The following is a 6,577-nucleotide window of genomic DNA, read 5'->3' as shown; positions in this document are numbered from 1 at the left end:
GTTGTCTTCTTCTCATGCACTTTCGCAGACCATATTGTGTGTCTTGAAGCTATTCTTCAAGCTCTTCTGAACGCCGCACTCACACTCAAGCCTTCGAAGTGCCGGTTCGCATTCAGTGAACTGAAGTTCCTCGGTCATATCATCAGCCAAGCGGTTGTGAAGCCAGATTCCGAAAAACGGCTGCCGTCGCATCCTTCACTGCACCATCGGACAAGAAGACTGTCCGAAGCTTTCTTGGTCTCTGCGTATACTTGCAACGTTTCACTTGGACCTTTGCCCAGATCGCGGCGCCACTCGACCGCCTTACGAAGTATAGCGTTGCCTTTCTATTCAATCTATTCATCGATACCGAGCACACGTTCTCCCTTGCGCCCTTAGAAGCGTCAGCAAAACAAGCGACGAAAAAATCCTTCACCACTGGGGCTGCTACTTGCGTCCGTCCTGCGCGTAAAAGCCACAATGAATGGCCGCGCCTCGCAAAACTGTCGGATCAGTTCTCCAGAATCCTCTGTCCATATCTGAATTCCTTCTGCTACCCACTTGAACTTACGACTTCAACCTAGGTTGGGACTCCCTTCTCAGCATCATACCCTTTCGACTGCATTCGCGCTGAAGTTCAATTTTCTACTCTGCCCGAACTGCCCTTCGGTGCCGCGGCGCCTGTCTGATGAAAGCTATGTGTTACCGAAGGTACTGACCTGCGTGAGCACACTTCATAATCACACTTTTGTCTAATTATGCGCTCCTGTTCACCCCTTGTGGTGTTTTTGTTTTTAGGCAATACCCCTCCCTTCCCGTTTGCTATAATTACTATGAACACATGTGTCAGCATAGTGAAAGTTTCCGTGTTTCCCTCATTTCGTGTTTCCCTCATTTTGCCTTGTTTGCTTGCACCTGTCTAGTACGCGCCGACTCCGTCGACTCCGATCTTATAACGCCTGTTGCCTTTTCGCCCAGTGAACTGACGCTCTACGCCCTCCTCCTCCTGCATCTGCTTCCGCCCTTTCATCTCTTCGCGCAAGCTATCGCTGCAAGGTTCGATCCTACTGAACATACCCAGCTTCTTGCGCTTCTGAACCCTTTTCGTCCAGCCTGTGACGCCCAGCAAGCCTTCTTGGGACGCAGCACGACATTTACTCATACGTCCGCCGTGGCGGCTCAGGGTTTTATTTATTTATTTATTTACAAATACTGCTATCCCAGTTGGGACATTGCAGGAGTGGTACAGAGGATGGAAAACAGATGAAACAGTAGGAAAGTATAAACAATATGTGAATCGGATAAGAAAAAACATGATTAGACAATTCTTGCGCAAAGCGGTCAACAGACATCTGACGTAATGTAATGTGCAAATTATTCCATAGCTCGACTGTCGAAGGAAAAAATGAATATTTGAAACAGTCCAAAAACGGCATACACGGCACAATGTTAAGCGGGTTAATACGGCGAGTGACACGTGCTGAAGAACTGGCGAAAGAAAAGAAAAGCTGGGCGTCAACATAAATATATTTGTTGATGATCTTGTGCAGAGTGATAAGGCGATCACATATGCGTCTGTGTTGAAGTGTGTCAAGTGATAAGGTGCGGGCATGAGCTGTGGGAGAGAACTGGCGGTCATAACGTTTATATATAAATCTTATTGCTTTATTCTGCACATTTTCTAGTTTAGTGATGTCTTTAGCGAAGTGCGGTGACCAGACTGCCTAGGCGTATTCAAGCACAGGCCTTAGCAGAGATTTGTACACCGTCAACTTACAGTTTTTAGTCGAATCCTTTAAGGTACGTTTTAAAAATCCGAGTTTCTTCAGTGCCTTGGAGCAAGTTAAATCGACGTGTTTTGACCAATTTAAGTTAGAACAAAAGGTTACTCCCAGGTACTTGAACTCGTTTACGTGCGTTAGTTGATGAGTGCTGTTAGTGTACGAAAAACGCAAAGGATTCTTCTTGTTAGTGAATGTCATCGACACAGTTTTGCTGAAATTTATCTTCATCTGCCATGTGTTGCTCCAAGCACAGAATGAAGAAAACACATTATTTAAAATTAGCTGGTCGCATGCATTATTTATGTTTGAATACAGAACGCAGTCATCTGCATATAAACGAATTTTAACAGGTGTGTTAGCAGTTATCTGGACGACGTCATTAATGTAGATGAGAAATAGAAGTGGCCCTAGAACTGATCCCTGCGGGACGCCAGATGTTACAGAGACAGACGCTGATTGAGAGTGATCGAAGGTGACAAACTGGGATCTTAACCGTAAATAGTCCTTGATCAAGCCTAGTAGTGGAACGCCGTGAGTTCCTTTGAGAAAAGCGCCAAGTTTAGTAATGAGTTTACTATGAGAAACCAAATCTAATGCTTTGGAGTAGTCGATAAAAATGGCGTCCAGCTGACCGCGGTTATTTAAGCATGATGGAATGTCGTGTGAGAATTCAATTAACTGCGTGAGTGTGGAGAACCCAGCCCGGAAACCATGCTGATTATTACAGAGAAGATTGTTGTTAGACAAGTACGACACAATATGTTTATGAATAATGTGCTCTAATACTTTGCAACAAGTACACAATAAGGAAATTGGTCTATAATTGGAGAGGCATTGTTTATTACCGGACTTAAATACTGGTACTACATTAGCTATTTTCCAGACTTGTGGAACGGTTTCGGATAGCAGGGACTTTTTGGAAAATCACAGTCAGGTAGCGGGCACACCACTCAGGATACTTTTTTAGAAACATATTGGGTATACCATCGGCTCCAGCGCTTTTCCTCGTGTCAATTTGTAACAGTAGATTAAGAACTCCATTGTATGTTATATCTAACTTCGGGAAGGACGGCAATTCAGTGACTAAACTAAATGTTGGTGTAGTGCCATTGTCACTCTCAAATACCGATCTAAAGTAATTGTTAAAAACTTCGAAGATAACTGAAGGGTTAGAACATGGTTTATCATTAACAACAAATGATGAAGAACAGCGACCGGACGGAGTAATTGTTTTCCAGAATTTGGATGGGTTGGATTTCATGAATGTTGTTAGCGTGTTCTCATAATAAAATTTCTTAGCGTCGTGCATTTTAGTTCTCAGAGTCGTTTTCAAGGAAACAAGAAGCCCAGCATCACTTTTATGCCGTGATTTACACCGGTTGCGAAGCCTCTTTATGCGGCGTATAAGTTGGATGATTTCTCTGTTGTACCATATATGCGTGGGGTTTCTCTTGACACATTTCTTGGAGACGAACTTACACAGACAGTCATGCACAACTTTATAAAATTGTTCGACGAACGTATCAACATTGCATTGATCACTACTAAAGAAAAATTCATCAAAATTTGACGCCAAAGAGCCAAGTATCATGTTATCATCGGCACGAGAGAAGTCAGTAACCATCTTGTATTCAGGTCTTTTGGGTTCAGGTGCGATGTTCAAATTAAGAACGACTGCTTTGTGATCGGAAAGGCCATCAGTGACCTCGCATTTGAACCCACACTGTAACAACCGCTCGTTCAAAAGCACAAGATCGAGTATAGAGTCACCACGCGTAGGAGATTGGACAACTTGTGACAAATGGAAAGATACGGCTATGTCGATGAGCGAGTCACATTGTGCCTTGTCGCGACCAGTCGACACAAGTGAGGCCCAGTTTATGTAAGGCAAATTGAAGTCACCACACAAAACCATTTTGTGGTTATGTAATCTATGGGTTGCAATATAATCATTCAGAGCTGGAAACACATTGTAGTCAGCATTTGGAGGTCGATAAATAACACCTATAACCAACGTCGAGAAAGAAGTATAAATTTTGCACCAGACGGACTCAGTCTCTGGAACATCGGGTAGCGAGAAAAAGTTGATGCTACTTTTAAGAAATAAGGCCACACCGCCTCTGCGACTTGACGATCTGTCTTTTCGTAAGACGCAATAACCAGGCGGAACAAATTCTTCGTCCAAGATTGAGTTATGACGCACGGCTGCTGACTCGAAAGACGGGGGCTCGATCCCGGCCGCAACGATCGAGTTTCGATTTAGGCGAAATTCCAGAGGCTCTTGTTCTGTATGATGTTAGTGCACGTTAAAGAACCCAAGGTGATAAATTTTCGGAGCCCTTCACTACGTTGTCCCTCATAGCCTGAATCGCTTTGGGACGTTAAATCCTCATAACCTCCTCAGCGATCCTCAGCCTGTTCTACTTCCAAAGTTGTAATTTGTTTCTGTTTATATTTCTGCTACACTCCGTCATGACGTGTTTATTTGAATTTGTTACTTCTGTCTTTTTTTCTTGCTCTAATTTTTCTATTCTATATTTTATATTTTCTATATTTTTCTGTATTTCCATATTCCTTCTATATTTATATATTCATGTATGACTGTTGAACACCCCTGTACCACCTCCCCCCCCTTATGTAATGTCCCTAACGGGACCCTTAAGGGTTAATAAATGATGATGATGATGATGATGATGAACCCGTAAACCATTTAACTCATACGACCAACTCTAGTGCCCGCGCCCCATTGCGCCAAAGCCCTAACGTGTAGCCCCTACCGATTGTTGGGTCATCGAGGAAGAAGTCGTCGACATGCAGCGGCGCCGCGTCATTCAGCCGTCCACAAGGCCCTGGGCTTCACTGGTCATCCTGATCAAGAGGGACGGGTATTTTCGTTTCTGTGTTCATTATCGCCAAAAAATTCGGTTGGGGATATTTGGTACATGTTACTGTTAAGGGGAAGGCTACGCAAACACGGGACGATGCCCAACGAAGAGACACAGAGAAACACACGTTGTGAACTGTCCTGAGCTCGCGCAACCTTCACGTTAAAAGTGTTGATTATCGCCGGCAAATCAAGACCACGCGCAAAAAACTTCCTGTTACAGTATCAATATTGAGTTTTTGGTTTGGTTTTGTTCTGTGGGGTTTAACGTCCCAAAGGGACTAAGCCTATGAGAGACGCCGTAGTGGAGGGCTCCGGAAATTTCGATCACCTGGGGTTCTTTAACGTGCACTGACATCGCACAGTACACGGGCCTCTAGAATTTCTCCTCCAAAGAAATTATAGCTGCCGCGGCCGGGATCGAACCCGCGTCTTTTGGGTTAGCAGCCGAGCACCATAGCCACTGAGAATATTGAGTGGTATGTCAAATATTCCGGTTTCAGTTGATGTTCTTTCTTCTAGGATGCTTCTCCTGACGCTGATCGGAGATAGGATGGTGTCATCATCAAGTTTAAGCACAGATTTAAAGCATTCGTTAAAAGAAATATTTACGCGTAGTGGTACAATCGGAGGAGGTTTATCATTTCTAGCCTTAGTTTGGATACCGCAAAAATGTATGGAATTATGACGAGCTATCTTGATAACATTAGTTAATGTGAAATTCATCTCTTCCTCTCCGGCTGCTTCCACAACTTGTTTAAGTGCCTGAGATTGACTGCGGATTTTTACAGCCTAACTCTGAAGCCACAATCTGGGTTTCAATTTTTTTTTTTTTGCTTTAGATCTGTTTATCGCCACTGCTGCTGCCAAACGTGTGGTAAAGTGGGTTGTCTACGAAATTGTTCTCGATCGGAGATACGATGAAGAGGCTTCCGTTGCTTGCCACAGAACAATTGAGATTCCTCACAACCTAATGATATGTAAAGAATGCCAATACCCATATCATGTAGAAGGCTGTTCAGGAATTCCCGAGTCGGGCAAACCATTAAGTGCTCGTTCTCGCGGAGCATACATTGTCCTAAATGTAAAAGAGGTTCTTCTGGTAGCGAAAAAATGAAAACCACGGCCGAGACTGCTGCTTTTGACATTGTCTCTGCTTTTCTTGAGCTCATTCAAACTATTGAATGAAAAAGTTAATAATACTGAGCAGTACGTTTCGACCATTTTGATGAAACCATGAAGCGTCAGGATGATGAAGACAAAAAATCCCTCACCTGCGGAAAAAAGTCGCACAGGTGAGATTACGCAATGCGAAGAAAAACTCTTTCAGCTCAGTCTTGATTTCGACAAGCTGGGATTCTGAAGCAGGAAAAAGGACATACAAATTCATAGTGTTTCAGATAGTGAGCATGGGAATCTCCTAGCCAGAGTTAACCAAGTAGCTATACAAAGCAATGTTGTGAGATTAGTGAGAGCGATATTGAAGGATTGCACCGGCTTCATGCAAAAGCGGGCAAGATACCATCCATTATTGCACGCTTTCCGCGACAAGCTCAAAGAGAGGAGTGACTTCAAAGCCAGAAATCTTCGGCAGAGAAGGGCAAACGTGTGTACTTGTGTAAAAACCTTTCCCGTAGAACTAAACCCTTACTTCTGCAAACTAAAGATTTTGCTAACAGAAACAATATCAAGTTTGTGCGGCGCTCAAATGGCAAGGTGCTTGCTCGCCGAAAGGAAGGTGATTGGGCTGAAATCATTCGAGATTAAAGTGATCTTGTGGACGTGTAATAGTAAGCAGGTGTCATTTGTGACCACTGCACACAAACACACAATGTGGTGGCTCCGAACACATATCCTCTCCCATGTGAAATCCGGAACACTGTTTGCTTTCAAGTGCAAAGCCAGTCAATACTTAGGTGCTTCCACCTAA

The sequence above is a fragment of the Amblyomma mixtum genome, chromosome 4 (assembly GCF_055824585.1).
Source record: "Amblyomma mixtum isolate Tamu chromosome 4, ASM5582458v1, whole genome shotgun sequence".
NCBI classification, from domain to species: Eukaryota; Metazoa; Arthropoda; class Arachnida; order Ixodida; family Ixodidae; genus Amblyomma; species Amblyomma mixtum.
Note: the sequence above shows the minus strand (reverse complement) of the source record.